Below are 18982 nucleotides of genomic sequence, written 5' to 3'. Positions count from 1 at the left end.
TATTGTACAAACACTTTAGGTGCGCTTAACAAATAGTTGTTTTCAAATTCATAAAGTTATACTTGTAGTAATATAGGTTAGAAGAAAAACCCACGAATATGAGAAAAAATGAAAAAGAAACAGTTAATCTTCAGAAGACATATCCAACTCCCGTCTAAGCTTTTTGTTCATCAACCTGTAGTAAACCGTTTGCTCCCGTAATTTCTGTTGTTGTTCCACCAACACTGCGTACTGCATTTGAGTCACGTCTTCAGGTTTTACCCTCTTGTGTTGTCCTATATTCTCCACCTTTTTTGACCTATAATGTATGTGTTTAGTAAGTAACTATTGATGCAGGATCGAACTTTTGAGCTTATTGACATTCCATAGATTAAAACTTGTTAACAAAGCAATGTGTGCAATCATGAATTTCTATTTTATCCTATTATATTACATAATATAATATGTTATAACTTATTACATGTACATTATTTTTACATTAGCACATGTAGGTTATAATACGTCGACAGGTAAGTGTGAACACTTTAAATGCAGAACTATACTTAAATTTCGCCAATTTGAATGGTGATAGCAGATTCTCTTCAGGAAGAGACACATTTTGAATTTGTTATAATAAGTATTATTATTTATTGAATTAAAAGATATTTATGCACGTCTATATCAACAATTTATTTATTTATGAACTATAATTACATGTTTGGCACCATGCTTGTCGTCGCTGTAGTTGTTATATTTTCTGGTGCGGTTACCTCTGTCGCTGCGGTTACCTCTGTCGCCACGGTGACCACATTCTGTGCCAGATCAGACTCATCGACGACCTGCTCTCCCTCATTGCTCGGAATGAGCAATTCCGTTAGCATGCACATAGTTTTGGGTGAGCCCAAGATCTCTATGTTGCTTTCGTCTGTTTATAAGAAAAATTAATAATGCATTTTTGTTTTAATTCTCTGGTGCCCATTACCCTGTAAATACAAATTTCAAATTTTACAAAGTCCCTGGAGGAATCTGTAGACTGAGGAGGGTACGTGGAGGGGGTGATTTTCAGAGTAAACAAAAAAAGATAACCTTAGACACCTCTCCCAATTGGAAACACAAACTCCTCTTAATACTGTAAGAAAAGACTTGGAAAAAAGACTTATGTGTCTACACCCCCCCCTCCATGAAATAAGGTTTTAAGTTTTGTGAAAGCTGTTATGTTCAGCTTTGGGGGGGGGGGGGGGGTCGCGTGTGTTTGTTTGTTGTATGCTTGTCAAAAAATGTCCAAGTCTTACTTTTGTTACAGTTGATGTGGACTCTGACCCCCCCGTAAAAAAAAATCATGGATATGACCTTAAAGTTGTCAAAATTCACACCCATGTATAAAAAATTCTATAATTAGATAAAAAATCATGACAAAACCTTTAAATGAAATAAGATAGACCACCAACTCGAATGAAGTAACCATCCGCGGTTTTCATAAAAATTAGGACACGACACTTTGTATAGTCCATCACAGTAACTTTTTACGAAAGGTGGCGTTGTTAGTACTGTGACGTCATTTTGTGAATAAATGTTGAAGGACTGTATTATATTTATTCTGCCTGTTTATGGATTTAAAGAAGGGATTCTTGTGATTTGCTGTTGGGAAGATTTAAATGATACTTAACGAGGTAAATGATTAATGATTTAACATACAGGCGGCATGTAAAGGCGTTGCTTGTGATATCTACTGCTGTAATCATACTGTAATCAATCCCAAACCAAGGGAGAAAACTCGTTTTAGTTTATTAAGGGGATGACCACTTGATTCGGGGGTAAAGGGGGGGGGGGTCTGGCAAATTTTACAGTCAGATTATTCATTTTCATGTCGGTGAAGGACAGATTATTTATTTCCGAGAAGATCAAGGACAGATTATTTATTTTCTTTTTCACTTCAAAAGGTCTGACGAAAAAAACCCACAAAAACAGCAACAACAACAAAGTCCAAAACTCTATTTCCTTGGGGGGGGGGGGGGGGGGGGGCTCTATTTTTTGCGATATTACTAGCAATAGTGGACTATACTCGAGGACAAGTTATTTATTTTCTTGCCCAGTTGAGGACAGATTTTATTTATTTTAATCATTTTCGAGGACAGATTATTTATTTCCAAAGTCTGCCAGCCCTCCCCCCTTTCCCCGGAATCAAATGGTCGTCCCTAATTGACCCCTCCCCATATTTCAAAATGAAATGTATCCATGTATGTACTAAATAGTTGTCTATTACTGCGTCTACTTTACTTGAATGAATCAAATCATAATATATCTTTTGTATAAAACTTTAAGACGTATTGCAAATTAACAATAATTGAAATTCAATACATTTTTTCATCGACATGCCTGCTTTAACTTAAACTTACCAAGTGGTTGTGTCTCAAACCCAGACAATCCATTGAATGTCGGCGAATCTTTATATAAGTCGACAATCTTCTCACTGAAAGTAGATAGAGGCTTAGCGCAGGGGCCTCCTCCTGTCTTTCTTTGGGAAATTTTGTTGAGGCTGAACTCTTTCTTCGCCGTTTGGTGCATGTTTGTCCATTTAGTTTTTATTTCTTTTGTGGAACGGCTTGCGATCCCCAAAGAGTTTATTTGCGTCGTGATTTTCTCCCAAATTTTCTTCTTTTTATCGTTTGTTATACTGTTGGTCAATTTACTGTTGAGGATATTAATATTTTTCTCCACTAATTCCGTCAATAACTGTATCTCTGTTGTGTCAAAATTCTTGCCATGGTTTCTAATCGACTTGGATTGCTGTTCTTCTGGCATTGTTAGATTTATGTTATAGGCCTATCGTTCAAGACGCTCGCAGAATTGGTAAAATGACATAATTAATTTATTTTGCGTCATAATTAAAAACGACAACTATTTGGCGGACTTTTAAACTGGTTTTATTAGTGCTTATTTATTAGATAATTGGTAAACAAAAGAAACGCCTACGGACACGCCCCTGGAAGTGGTAACACAATGCATTGCGGGATATTACCCTAATGTCAGTAAATCTTTAATGAATTCTTAAATATTTAATGATTCATTAACTAATAAGACTCAAATAAAGGTTTTGTACAACACGTTTTAATGCCTTCATTAACTAATGCATCATTAGGAATTTAATGATTCATTAGGCTTAATAACTCATTAAAGTTAATAAACCGTTGATACAACCGAATCTTGTAGTATGAGGGGGAGGGGTGGAGGGGTTTCCTAGACTTTTTCTGAGAATAGTCTTTTGCTGTAGTTTTAATATGTGAATTTTGATTTGGATGCTGCTTGCCTCTACGTTGTATCTGCTTTCTGTTGTTATACAGTCATACATAGGCAAATTCCAGCAAAAATATACTGAAATGTTAGAGAAAGGCCTACCCTCAACCCCCCAACACACACACACATTTTTATGCCCCGCCGTGAATATGGCATATAGTGTTTGTCATGTCCGTCTTCCGTCTGTCCTTCTGTCACGCTTTGCGTTTAGCTCAGTTCAAAGCTCATTTCCAAAGAAACTATCCAAGATATTTTCATGAAACTTCATACGCTGATAGATATTGATGAGAGCTATGCAACTGCATCAACATTTTTTGACCTTGACCTTTCCTTTGACCTTGACCTTACTTTTCCTAGATTAGTGTTTAGCTCAGTTTTAAAGATAACATTCAAGATAGCGTAATCAAACTTCATATGTTGATACATACTAATGAGAGCTATTCAACTGCATCGACATTTTTTGACCTTGACCTTTCCTTTGACCTTGACCTCACTTTTCTTCAATTAGTGTTTAGCTCAGTTATAAAGAAACCATTCAAGATAGTGTTATCAAACTTCATATGCTGATACATACTGGTGAGAGGTAATCAAACTTCATATGTTGATACATACTGATGAGAGCTATTCAACTGCATCAACATTTTTTGACCTTGACCTTTCCTTTGACCTTGACCTCACTTTTCTTCAATTAGTGTTTAGCTCATTTATAAAGAAACCATTCAAGATAGTGTTATCAAACTTCATATGCTGATACATACTGGTGAGAGGTATTCAACTGCATCAACATTTTTTGACCTTGACCTTTCCTTTGACCCCAACCTCACTTTTCTTCAATTAGTGTTTAGCTCAGTTATAAAGAAACCATTCAAGATAGTGTTATCAAACTTCATATGCTGATACATACTGGTGAGAGATATTCAACTGCATCAACATTTTTTGACCTTGACCTTTCCTTTGACCCCAACCTCACTTTCCTTAAATAAGTGTTTAGCTTAGTTTAAAAGATACCATTCAGGATAGTGTTATCAAACATATGGCTGATGCATACTGATGAGAGCTATTCAACTACATTAACATTTTTGACCTTGACCTTTCCTTTGACCTAGACCTCTTTTTTTCTTAAATTAGTGTCAAACTTCATATGCTGATACATACTGATGAAAGCTATTCAACTGCATCAACATTTTGACCTTGACCTTTCATTTGACTTTGACCTCACTTTCATCAATTTGTGTTTTAACTCAGTTTTAAAGAAACCATTCATAATATCAAACTTCATATGCTAATACATACTGATGTAAGCTTTTCAACTGCATCAAATTTTTTGACCTTGACCTTTTCTTTGACCTTAACTTCATTTATTTTAAATTAGTGTTTAGCTCAGTTTTAAATAAACCATTCTAAATATTTTTATCAAACTTAATATGCTGATACATATATATGAGAGCTATTCAACTGCATCAAAAAAGTTTGACCTTGAACTTTCCTGTGACCTTGACCTCACTTTTCTTAAATTTGAATTTTGCTTAGTTTTAAAGAAACCATTTAAGATATATTTATGTAAGCTTATGCACTTATACATAATTTGGTGATATCATAATATCATCTATATCAAATTTTTTAGATTTCAATTTCAATTCTAAAGAAACTATTCAAGATATTCTCATCAAAGGATCACTTCTAGGTAAATATATGTGTTGACCTATAGGGCCGATATTGGTTTCAGTCTTTAGAAAAAGCTTATCGATATCCGTTCTGGTCACTGACTTTAGGCGACAAGCGTGTAGTTTCTTGTTTCTCATGTATCGCTTTAGTTGTAGTCAACTGTGTATTCATATGTCCCTACTTCAGTATTTACAGATACATCCTTTGTATGAGGGTCCTTACTTGGTGCCTGGGTAATGGCAACGGGACATAAAACCTTAACTGACCTTACCACGTTATTTTCTAATCTGTGAACCTTCCTCCTGCATTTTTGGCATAAAATGTCGCCAATACACATATATTTCCCGAGGAATGAACTGCATCTACTCTGCATAGCGCAGTATCTCTCCCACTGGCACAACAGTACTATTACTCATAGATGTTCTTGAAAAACAAACGCAGCAATTTTTGCTCGGCATGATTTTTTTCGTGACACCTGCAGTATGGAGTAACACAAAGTGAATGATTCATGTCCTCGAACAAAGTGTGCTTACACTGAGGTATAGTTCCGGTTGATTGCCTTTAGCTAAAGAGAATTTATGATCTTCATTTCCATACATGTATTTTATATCAACAGCAAATATATATTTAATGAAGCAGATAGAGGTAAAATGCAAAAGCCTGTATAAAAAAATTAAATTCGTGTTTATACAGGTGAAAATTTGAAAAAACAAAAATATGCCAACAGGTGGATTCGAACCAGGACACTAAAAATGTTCAAGTTGAGAGTCTGCGGTCTATCTTTCTGAGCTATACTGACTATTAAGACAAAAGTCATAGATATACACCACTATGATAGAAATAGGTTTTCGCATTTTTTGTAGGTTTTTTATTAATTTCATCCCTAGGGCAGGCGTGCCCCTAAAAAATCTTGTTTTAAATTATTCCTTAGATTAAAATCTATCAAAATTTCATAATTTAATTTAGGGGCAGGCCTGCCCTGAAGGACTTCTTTGCCAAAATTCACGCAAAAATTAGTGCTTTAATGGACAAAATACTGTTTTGATCAACTTTGGGGGTTGATTTCAAAGTTGCAAATAAAAAAAATTAGGTTCAAAATGCAAATTCGAAAAATTTAGACAAATATACGATAGAAAACAACTAATTTAAAAGAACATTGATTTTTAAATGTGACTTTTTCCGGAAAATTGTTCTCTCCTATAGGTTAAATCTTTTGTTACAACGAATACATCCTTTCATACAAATACAAATTTTCATGTTTATTTTTAGGTCACCTGAGTCACTCAGGTGACCTATTGCTATCCATTTTTGTCCGTCGTCGTGCGTCGTGTGTCGTCCGTCGTGCGTCGTGTGTTAACATTTGAACATTTTCAGCTTCTTCTCTGAAACCACGTAACCAATTTCAACCAATTTTGGCATATAGCATCTATGGGTGAAGGGGAACAAAAATTATGAATTTCATGGTCCCTGCCCCCCTGGGGCCTGAGGGGTGGGGCTAAAACCACCAAAATTAATGCAATCTTTAAAAATCTTCTTCTTTACTCCTGGACATCAAGCAGTCAAACTGTTGGCATGATTGTAATAAGCATTAAGCCCTCTACCAAAATTGTGAAATTTATGGCCCCAGGGTCAGGGGTTCTGGTGCTAGGGTAGGGCTATATAGATCATATAGTGAAAGTGCATTATTTCTTTGAAAATCTTCTCTACTCCTGGGTATTATTGAAACAAATTAAATATATAGTTATGATAAGCAAGAGTGACTCTACCAAAATTGTGAAATTCAAGGCCCCAGGGTCAGGGGTTCTGGTGCTAGGGTGGGGCTATATAGATCATATAGTGAAAGTGCATTATTTCTTTGAAAATCTTCTTCTCTACTCCTGGGTATTATTGAAACAAATTAAATACATAGTTATGATATGCAAGAGTGACTCTACCAAAATTTTGAAATTCATGGCCCCAGGGTCAGGGGTTCTGGTGCTAGGACGGGGCTCTATTTTTTATATAGTGAAAATACATTAATTCTTTAAAAATCTTTTTTTCTGCTCCTGGGTATTATTTAAACAAACTAAGTATATAGTTATGATAAGCAAGAGTGACTCTACCAAAATTGTGAAATTCAAGGCCCCAGGACAGGGATTCTGGTGCTAGGGTGGGGCTATATAGATCCTATAGTAAAGGTGAATTATTTCTTTGAAAATCTATTTCTCTGCCCCTGGGTATTTTTTAAACAAACTATGTACATTGTTATGACACGCAAGGATACCTCTTCCAAAATTGTGAATTTCATGACCCCAGGGTCAAGGGTTCTGGTGAAAAGAGGGGGGGGGGGGGGGCTCTATTGATTATATAGTGAAAAAGCAAAATTTCTTTTAAAATATTCTTTACTGCTTCTGGTTAAAAAGCAAAGAAGCTAAGTGTATAGTTATGATGAGCAAGAGTGCTTTTTCCAGAGTAATGAATTGCATGACCCCTGGGTCAGATGTGCTGGTTTAAGGGTGGTGCTCTTGATAATATAGTGAAAATGCATTAATTCTATTAAATAATCCTGTCTGTTCCTTAGTGTTAAGCAGATAAACAAAGTGATTACTTATGATGAGCAAACTTCTGGTCCCAGGGTCAGAGGCTCTGGTGTTTCTTGGGGGGGGGGGGGGGGTCTATTGATAATATGGTGATTCTGTAGTAAAAATGCATTATTTCTTTAAAAATCTTCTCTGCACCTGGGCATATCAGAGGCAAAAAGAGTAAAAGTTTTAATAAGGAAGGGTATTTTTACCAGATTTTTGAACACCTGGACTATTTGGTCAAGTGTTCTGGTCCTTGCCTGGGCTCTATTAATTTGTATTCTACTGAGAGGAGTTATTCCCCTTTGCCATTTACTTTTGGTGATTAATCACTGTAAATAAAGTACTTGAAAGGTTAATAGAATAAGAGAATTATGCAAGAATTTTTATTGTATAATACAAAAAGTACTTTCATAGTTTTAATGATCAAGTAGACTTGTAAGTAATAGATAAATAAAAATGAGACAAAAATAACTTGTCTTATTAAATGTTCATCAAAGATCAAGAGAGGCCAATGTAAGACATTTCCACAAGGAATTTAAATAGTACAGAAGCAATGATAGTTTGTTAATATACTGTATGGTGATAGTGATAAATTGGGAACAGATCAGAACCTAATTTATGAACTGTTTATGAATACTAGACTAATTATTTTGTTGATCCCGATCACCCTATTTTTCTTGCTTTTGGGCAACAAAGTTTCACCTTTCAGTTCATTTTATACTCTAGGGATCCTCTAAATTGTTGTATTATACTCAGGTGACGGTTAAGGCCCTTGGGCCTCTTGTTATTTTTATTTTTATTTTTAATTTTTAACAACTGAGTTATTAAAAGAATGCATTTTATCATTTAGATTTCTACAAAATAAACATGTATTCAGTTGTTATTTATTTTCTACAAATATAATCAAAATACCAAGCTAATATTCAGTTCCCCTCACGTCAAGATCCATATAGCAGACGACTGATAATATCAGAATTTGTAAAAATTCAGTGTGGCCACAGCCCACGGCCAGATCGAAACCTGTATAAATCAATCCCTTTTATGTTATAGTATTTCTGGTTAAAATATCTTCGTGGCTGATGATTGTGGCCACATTGAATTTTCCCAAAAACTGAGTGAAAATTGAAGAAAATTGCTTGTTTTCCGGATAGGGCATAGGTTTCGATATTACATAGCAGCATAAGGAGCTTGGATCCGCCCAAACGTTTACATATACAAGGACTTAGGATCATAAACTTAATAAATATACATGGTTAGTGAGGATACGCAAACTTTATTTTTTAAACATTTAGCAGGGCCTGTAGACATTAGCTAATGTACCTAGCTCTTATCAACTTCTGTACATTCATTTTTGCTTCTTTTTTGATGCTCTCATCACAGGTTCCTTGCCACTGGCCACACAATGGTTACATGCACAAATAGGACAAGGTAGAACCTTGAATTGTTAATTTCATTGTCTGCCAGTGGGGACCAGTGATATAAATTTTGAGATGTTGGTTAAAATACTAAATAAAAAAAAAAAAATCTTCACTCCGTCAATATTTATACATTTTTTAAAAAAAAAATTTGTGTTAAGTGAATGTGATGAAATTGTTCTAAAAATATACTTGAGAGGTTAATTAAATATTCCTATCATACAATGGACAGGGAGTATTGGGGAAGGGGTCAAAATTTTTTCAACTAAGTGTAAAATAATTTTTCTGGTTGCCACTTTCATAAACAATACTATGTGCCTGTATATATTTGTATATAATTTGCTTTCTTTAATAGCAGAAATATTTCATTTTTTAGGCTATTGTTTGTTCCCCCCCACAAATGGACTTCATTTCTTCCATAGTGTTAAGTGTTATTCATTACATCTGATGCAAAAGCAATCCTAAGCAAATCTGAAGAATATTGGTTTGACTGTAAGCTATAGCAGAGACCTAAACAATGTCTTTTTGTGGAGTAGGTTCATTCTTATGTAACTTTAAGCCCTATGTTGACCAAACAGGGGCGTAGTCACAAACTTAAAAGGGGGGGGGGCTCAAATCCAAGAAAGATGTAATACATGTAATACAAAGAAATTAGCAATTTCACTTTGAGGGGGCACAACCATATATTTTTCAGTTGGGGGGCACTATCAACTACCAAAATTACTTGACAAGCAAAAAAATCAAATGCAAAAAAAAAAAAAAAAAAAGAAAAAAAAAAGGTCATTAGACTTTATTATTGAGGAGGCACAATCATATAGTCGCTATGTTTTCTATAGTATTCTATATATCAGCAAAATTATTAGGGGGCACAGGGTTCAAGTCACGACCCTCGAGGGTAAGGTGGGGGCGTGGGGGTTCAATAAGGATGAAATTTCATATTGAAATACATGTATATTGGAAAAATTTATAAAAATCTTCTTCTCAAGAACCACTGGATTAGAAGAGCTGAAACTTATGTGAAGGCAAGTTAGTGTAGATTCTAAACTGTTCAGTTCATGGCCCCTGGGGGTAATGTGATGCCACAATAGGGGATCAATGTTTTTAGCTCACCTCGACGAAGTCGAGATGAGCTTATGCTATACCTCCGGCGTCAGTGTCGGCGTCCCAGGTTAAAGTTTTAGGAGCAAGTCCCATTCCCAAGTAACTATAAGCCCTACCTGGTCCATACTTGCATGGATGATGCATCTAGGGATGGACACTACCAAACTTGCTTCGGATGCTGGATCTGACCTAGATTTTCCAGATGAGTGACCAGGTTAAAGTTTTAGGAGCAGGTCCATTCCTAAGTAACTATAAGCCCTACCTGGATCAAACTTGCATGGATGATGCATCTAGGGATGGACACTACCACACTTGCTTCGGATGCTGGATCTGACCTAGATTTTCCGGATGAGTGACCAGGTTAAAGTTTTAGGAGCAGGTCCATTCCCAAGTAACTATAAGCCCTACCTTGACCAAACTTGCATGGATGATGCATCCAGGGATGGACACTACCACACTTGCTTCGGATGCTGGATCTGACCTAGATTTTCCACATGTGAGACCAGGTTTAGATTTAGGAGTAGTCTCGTTCCCAATTAACTATAAGCCCTACCTGGACCAAACTTTCATGGATGATGCATCTAGGGATGTACACTAACCAACCTGCTTCGAATGCTGGATCTGACCTAAATTTTCCGCATGAGTGAATTTTAGCCATATTTTAACCAAATTAGCATGGATGATGTATCTAGGGATGGACACTTCCAGACTTGCTTTGGATTTTTAATCTGACGTACATTTTCCAGATGAGTGACCAGGGTAATTTTTTGAAGTAGCTATATAATATTATGGCCTGTTATGATTAAACTTGCATAGATGGTGCATCTAAGGATGAAAACTTCCAGACTTGCATTGGATGTTGGAACTGACCAATTTTCTTGATTACTAAACAGGTCAAAAGTTTTTTGAGCAGGTCTATAATTAAATCAAACTTGCATGGATATTGATCTTGGGATGTACCCTAACTAGAAAAAAAATATGATGTGAAATTTGCCTTACATGTAGATAACATTCGTCGAGGTGAGCTTCGTAATCTTTGATTACCTATGTTTATATTGAGCTATACAAGAAAATAAAAAAAAAACTTTCTAAATAAACACAATAGAACCATTAATATGCAAACATTCCCAAGTTATGTGGATTTAATTTTTTTCTTTCAAGTTTGGACACTGGGTTAGAGTTTCATAGCTAAAATCAGGATAAAATTTTACATGGTGCATGTATGCAGGAAAAGACTTTTCTTCTCTATTTAACTGCAACACCATGTTAGTCATATTAATATTAAAGTAATCCCATGATGTGTGGATTCAAAGACTCCTTGGATTTATGGCAGGACCATAATATGGGGTCACAATTTTTCTTGGGAATATTCAATTAAAATCTGTTAAAAAATCTGAACAAGAACAACAGTGCTAAATTAACACAGGTGAGTGTTGTGGCCCATGGGCCTCTTGTTCAATTTCCAATAAGATAAGGTATATGCAATTTCAATTGCATATTATCTATTCAATAAAAGTATTTTTGTTTAATGTCAAATTTCACTAATTTACACACAGTAGCTAGGTAAATTGAATTTTAATCCTGAGAAAATTGTTTTCATACTCTACTGATCAGATCACTGCATGAAGTGATTGTAATTTTTTTTTAGACATTGATAAGGACCGTGTGGAAGCTGGACCTGGACCTCAGGGAGACCAGCACGACAAAGGAAAAGGTATGTATTTATCATTTCACCTGAGCCAAAGGCTGCCCTGTGATGTGGTAGGTCAGCTCTGTCAAGGATACATTTCTATCATCTTCTCAATAGCCATTGGGTTATTTTGAACCAAAATTACCACATATGGTTAAGGCCAATTTGAAATTTAAGGGGTCAAGAAGAAATATATTGGGCCATTCTAAAATATATCATAGTATGATGCTATGATATCTCTGACAACAAAATTTAGGAAAATAAAAAAAAAATGCACTAGGAATTGACAAATCATAGATGACATGGACTACCGGTAGGCCAAGTGGAAATGATTATTCTCTTTCTATGAACTTAATAATTCATTTGTCATCTAACACAGCAAGTATGTAGAAAAATTATAAAACATCATTTTTGAAAAAAAACAAACAACCAAATTAGAGATTAAAAAACAGGCCAAGATATGATAAGGTACAGTACTGACCAGACACAACCTAACAGAAAGCGAACCCAAAGCGCACCCCGGGTTCGCTTTCTGGGTTCGCTTGGGGTTCGTTTGGGGTTTGCTATAGCTGAACCCGAGCGAACCCGGAGCGAACCCACAGCGGACCCCGAGCGAACCCGCAGCGGACCCAGAGTGAACGCTGAAAGAGAACCCCAAATTCAGTAGCGAACCCAGAGAGCGAACGCGCGTTCGGTGTTGCGTAACAGAGCTGTCAATCAGGATTAGCGATAAAACATGTTAACCAATCAGCGGGTCGCAGGGCTCGACATTAACGCTTGTCCGCTTGTCCGGTACCACTGAAAAAAAATTACGGACAAGTGAATATTGCCGGGCACTTGTCCGACTGGACAAGTGCATTTTAATGTAAAAGAGTCTCTAAATAATAAAAATAACGACTGTTGAAAGTTAATCGGCAGTTTGAAGACGGAAGCTGTACATGAAAACCGGACTTCGATTCCGATAGAGATCGTAAATTGAGTTCACATTCGATCGGGATCGAAGTTCACTAATTGCATACTACTGAAAAGGCATGGGACTTACGAACTTAACGAATGACTGTGGACATTTATGTTGTTGTCAGGACAGAAAGCCTAGATAAAATTTCGTTTTATGTGTATTTTGTATTTATCAATAACATCACGAATCAGTCAAGCACATGCCATGTGTAATGGACTTTATTTTAGTTTTCAAGTTGACAGTATTAGATCTCTATTGAAAAATTTTCGGACAAGTGAAGTTGAAGTTCGGACAAGTGAATGTCTTGGTCACTTGTCCGAATGAACAAGTAGGAAAAAATGTTAATGTCGAGCCCTGGGTCGACCAATCAGCATGCCAGTTTGTCATTCGAGGTAAATAAAACATTGTACAGCAAAGTGTGTTAATTTTCAGTGTGAAACTATATTTAACATTATCAAAAATAATTAAATTAATATATTTTAAATATCCAGGTAGCATATTATATTTACACATTTATTTATTTTTTTTTCATTTTCAAAATCCATTAATATACATTGCGTAAATTTATTAGACAAAACATACTCTAATGTATAAAAGAAAAAAAAAAGAAAGCAATGGTTATTACAATTGTTACTAAAAACAAAAAAAAAAGGTTTTTGACAAATTATAGCATTTCATCATCTCAAGATACTGTACAAGATTATGTTTATGTATGTGCTTTTATTCAATTATTTTATTTTTATAATTCTAATGTACATTTTCGTATAAATCCAGATCAACATCAAAATAATTGATCTTCTTAATTGAAAATAAAAAAAGAAATTGAATGTACAGCATAAATGTACATGTACATGTATGTCCAATCGTAAACTACTACATTATGATATTAATTTGATTAATCTTTTACAAAAAATAATGTAAATCTTGATTTAGCTTGTTTTTTTTAAACTGAAATAAAAAGAAAAAATGAAGCGCGATTTATATAATTGAACGAACTAATTTTCGGAGTAACTAAGGAAAATAGTAAGTCGTACAGTATTGTATTCTCTTAAAATATCGTAACTTTTACTGATAAAGCGTATTTAAGATGTTTAACGATTTTTCTATGATGTTAATTATGTTAACTTCTAATTGTAGTCATGGTATTTTTATTAAAAAAAAAAAAAAAAAAAAATTCCCAATACTTACATATATTTAGTCGGAAAATGTACATGATTGTCGGGGTTACTTTTCATCCCTGATACTTGTTATTATTTTTATATATATATAATTTCTGCAAATGAATGAATTTTTTTTTTTTAAAAAAGATTGCTGATTTTTGAAATTCATAAATGGAAAGATGATTATAGTTTAATTCATTTTTAGGTCATTTTTAAAAATCTACCCCCTTACTGCATATCATAAGTTGAATCAAAACTCACTACCAACCTATATCATGTGATAGAAAATGCAGTATTCGATCATAAATTACATGTTTACATGTCAAAAACATAAAAGAAAAAAAAATTTCCTAAGTCTGAGAATTACATAAATAATTATTTGTAATCTAAAATGACTATTAAGTCTTATTTAATGTAGTTTCAAAAATATCCATTTCTAAATATTTTATTTTTCTTTTAGTTTTCCAAAGTCGATGAATTTCAGCAGTAAATATTTTTAATCTAAAATATCTATTAAATAAATTAAGCCTAATTTCGTCTTAAAAATATAGACTCCTAAATATTTTTAACTATTTTGCGTACAAAAATTGCGCGTTTGCCTTAACAGTCGTGAATGATCGTGTAACATGAAGAATCGTGTGAGTGAAGGATTAATCTGCGGAATCGTTCGTGTAACGTGATCGTTCCTATATGTTGTCAACAATAACGCTGCAGCCATTGTACATGCACATGTATCGATCGCCTCAGAAACAACAATGATCGATTTCACGCATGAGTGCGTAAAGCGAACCCAGAAAGCGAACGCCGGGTTCGCTCTAGCGGACCCAGAGCTGACCCCAAATGAACCTGAAGCGCAACCAAGGCGAACCCCGAGCGAACCCAAAATTTCTGAAAGCGGACCCGCAGCGGACCCCGAGCGAACCCAGAAAGCGAACCTGGGGTCCGCTTTGGGTTCGGTCTGGTGTAAGGTTGTGTCTGGTCGATACTGTATTTCATTATAAGGTAATATTTTCCATGTACATGACTTTCTTAAAGCTGTGGTCACTCATTCAAAATGACTTGACACTTACGAACCCCATGTGAGGAAAAGTTTCTTTCTTTGCCAGTGGATTTCAATATGTTGAATTGTGGTTCCGATTTTATTATATGATACATGATTACAGATTCTATATAACTTTGATGAAGAATACTGATAGTGCCGACTGAACTTGCAAGCTAGAAAATCGTGTGCTCGTATTTTGAGGGATGGGCTGCATGATGCAGTGCACCATATTTCAACAGTATGCACATATGGTGTATGGCATGGCCCCTTCCCAGGCCCTGGAGGGGATGGATTCAAATCTGTAGAAACGACAGCTTCAGTACATGTATTTTCAATTATAATATAATATTGATAGCCATTCCAACACAAAAATTTGGATCTGTTCAAATGAAGGGCTATGATTCCTATCAAAGAAAGATACAGTAAGATTTTTAATTTTGGCATTATATCAGTGATAGTCTTTAATAGCAACATTGAAAATACTTACTAATAATTTAATTACAAATACAGTCAACTCTAGATAGGTTAAAGTCCATGGGACTTGCAAAAACTTAAAGATTTCAAATCCAGATATCCATAGTTTGGCTTCAGTGATCAATTTCTTTGGAACAAATCAACATACCTCCTATGCTTTTATAATGAATGGTACTTCCCTTTTTCAGTTTCAGAAACTTTTAACAATAAGAAGAAATGACTAAAAGTAATTAACATTCACATTTTCCCATATTGATAATTTTCTGATTTAAAGCAAAATTGCACTTTTATGCTTTGTTACAGTATACTGCTAATACATCATGCAGCCACAGTAGGATGTTGTATATACAATAATAGCCTATAAATGGAAAGTGGAAATGATAACCTTCCTTAAAGACAATTTAATGTCCTGAAATAAATTTTAAAAAGTTACTCAAGCATATTATTTTATCTAAAATGAACATTTAAAAGTAGCATTGCAAAGCATTAGCATTGGAATTTTTAGCTCTTCTGAGCCAAAGGCTTAAAGAGTTAATGCTATGGCCATTTGTGCGGTGTTTGGTGTGCATAAACTTTTTGGAAAATGGGCCATTTCAAAATGGCAAAAGTAGTAGTTGCTAAAAAATCTTCTCAAGAACCACAGGGCAGATTATCAACAAACTTACATACAAGGATGAGGATATGTTGTAGATTAAAAATTGTTCAAGGCATCACCTTGGGACAAAAGGCATGGTCTCAAGGTCACTTCAAAGTTGACCAAAATTTATGTTTTGTTTAATCTTTGATATTTTGCCCACTATAAGGCCTAGGATCATTAAATCTTGTCAGTTGATGGATCTTTGGACTTCATATCATGTTGACTCAAAAGTAGGTCATGGTGACCTACTTTTTATGTTCCCGGATCGAAAGATCCCAGGGGTATATTGTTTTTGTCCTGTCTGTCTGTTTGTCTGTCTGTTTGTCTGTCTGTTGTCAACTTTAACCTAGCCCATAGCTATTGCGCTGTCAATGGTAAGGCTTTAATATTTGATATGAGTGTTCATTATGACAAGACCTTTTCATTGGTACAGAAATTTTTGATCATGTGACCTCAACTGTGACCTTTGACCTACATTTGAAAAACTTTAACATTGGCCATAACTATTGCACTATAGTCTACATTCCACTCCAGAACTGTGTTACCATTGGGGGCATAGTGTTTCACAAACACATCTTGTTAAATTCATTTCATTTTAATTTTGATGCATAACTTGGATACTTTGAAGCCTATGATCATCAAAATTTGTCAGTTTATGCATCATGGGACCTTAAAGTGTGTCAACCAAAAAGTAGGTCACTGTGATCTACTTTCTGAATTTTATGGCTAATCAATTTCTTAGTATTAAAGGTCATTTTTCAGATACTAAGAGATATAGAATCATCAAACCTTGTAAGTTGATGCACCCAGGGGCCTTAAAATAGATTTATAAAAAAGTAGGTCACAGTGACCTAATTTTGGAATTTTACAGGTATTCATTTTCAAATTGTTTTAGAGACATATTTTGGACACTTTGAAGCATAGGATCATCAAATTTTGTCAGTTGTTGCATCTTAAGTTCTCGGAGTGTGCCAACCAAAAAAGTAGGTCACCTTAACTTATTTATAATTGTTATAATAACTTATAATTGGTTTAGAATCATCAAACTTTGTCATTTGATGCATCTTGAGTCCTCGGAGTGTATTGACCAAAAAGTAGGTCACCTTGACCTACTTTTGCAATTTCATGGCTTAATTTGAATATTTCAGATACTAATTGGCTTGGAATTATCAAACTTATTCAGTTGATGCATCTTGGGTACCCGGAGTGTGTGGGTCACCATGACCTACTTTTGGAATTTGATGGCTATTTCAGATATTAACAATTCCAGTGAAGTGTCAGTACCGTTTTGCATTACGTCACGATCTATTTTGACTGAAGCGCCCAGTGACAACAATTCACACCCCTTGTATAAGATCTGTGTGATTGGTCAACTCATTTTTTTAAGACGGAGTCAAGTATTGGCTATTGCATCGAAAGTTTGGACGAACAATTCACATTCTAATATTTGAAATTTTTTTATGCTTATCAAGAGATAAATTATCATATTATTAGAAAGCTAACAACATGGCAATCTTTATGTGCTATCCGCATTATGGGATATTAAGATTTTACAATAAGTCACAGTTATGAGCAAATATAAAAATAGAAACTCTAACGGTATATACAGGGTAATTCGATTTTTCTTATAATTTTCAAATTGGATCAGAAAGTAAAATTCATTATGCAATGAACATTTTGTTTTCATTGCTAGGGTCTTTCTTATAAGTAGCTAGTGAAAAGCTCAATTTTTCTATTATTTAACCTAAATTTTATACATAGTATATTTAAAAAATGAAAGAAGCAAGTGTTTTTTCTTTGGACGTTCAATTGACTGTGAGATTTAGCATTTTAAAAAACAAAAAGCCAGTGTCATTATAAGTGCTGACCTGGAAAAAAAATCACTACATGTTCTCCCTGAAATTCAAAACAAAAATAATAATTATACTGCTAATAGAAGATAATCCAATTTAATATGAGGCTTTGTTGAAATTTATTCCCAGTTATCATTATACCCTGCAGTATGGGATAATAAAATCAGACTGTTTAAAGATAGGAAATTAGTTAATTGCATCTTAATATAATTAAGATTAGACTTGTCTGTTTAGCGAATCATACAGAAGTGGATATACAAATTAATTTTAATTAGATTCAGTTGAAGCCTGTTTTGTCATTCTTTATCACATACTATGATATCAGATGAAAAGAATAAAAATATACATGCACAGAAAAAAATTATCTCAGCTAGTTTAATCATAAATAATGTACTCTGTATTTTTGAAAAATGACAAGGCATCATAAACAGCCATTTTAAATCAACAATCAATAATATGATGTATTTAACTGCTTTCAGAATTTTCTTTATTTTATGCAACACTGCTTCTACTGGGTTCAAATTGAGGGAATATGTAAGCAAAAAGAAATATTCGATGCCCGCTGTTGGCAAATAATTGTGAAGTTCCTTTTCTGCCCTGTTGTGGTGTATTGCTGCCTTGTCAGCTATCAAAACATCCCCCGGTTACTGTATTCGGCTGAATATAATATGCATTGGTGTAAAATATGCACCCCCCTTTTTGGGCTTGAAAATTTGAGAAAAAACGCAGTTCGGCTGTCAAAAAACACATTGAACATTGTTCACCAATTGGAAAAAAATTCTGCCAAATTGGGAAAAATTGAACTCATTTTCAATTGCAAATGGGGCCGAAATTTGGCCCCTGAGAAGGTACAGAGAAATGCCTGATTTACATTGAGCGCAGCTGTCAAAATAAGTTGTGATGTAATGCAAAAAGGTACACTTCACTGGAATTGATAATACTAATTGGCTTAGAATCATCAAATTTTGTCAGGTAATGCATTTTGGGTCCTTGGAGTGTGTTGACCAAAAGTAGGTCACTGTGACCTACTTTTGCAATTTCATGGCTATTTCAGATAGTAATTGGCTTAGAATCATCAAACTTTGTCAGTTGATGCATTTTTGGGTCCTCGGAGTGTGTCAACCAAAAAGTAGGTCACCGTGACTTACTT

The 18982-nt window shown here is 34.7% G+C and overlaps 1 protein-coding gene across 1 annotated transcript in view; it reads right to left on the bottom strand.

Annotated features, from left to right (window-relative positions):
• Nucleotides 1–18982, bottom strand: part of LOC133171525 (NADH dehydrogenase [ubiquinone] 1 beta subcomplex subunit 5, mitochondrial-like) — a 317834-nt gene that overhangs the window by 81971 nt on the left and 216881 nt on the right. The gene's annotated exons all lie outside the window — the stretch shown is intronic.

The sequence above is a fragment of the Saccostrea echinata genome, unplaced genomic scaffold (assembly GCF_033153115.1).
Source record: "Saccostrea echinata isolate AGI-Se365-2 ecotype Australia unplaced genomic scaffold, CSIRO_AGI_Sech_v1 ptg000054l, whole genome shotgun sequence".
Lineage (NCBI taxonomy): Eukaryota > Metazoa > Mollusca > Bivalvia > Ostreida > Ostreidae > Saccostrea > Saccostrea echinata.
Note: the sequence above shows the minus strand (reverse complement) of the source record. Positions and strands in the feature narration are given on the sequence as shown.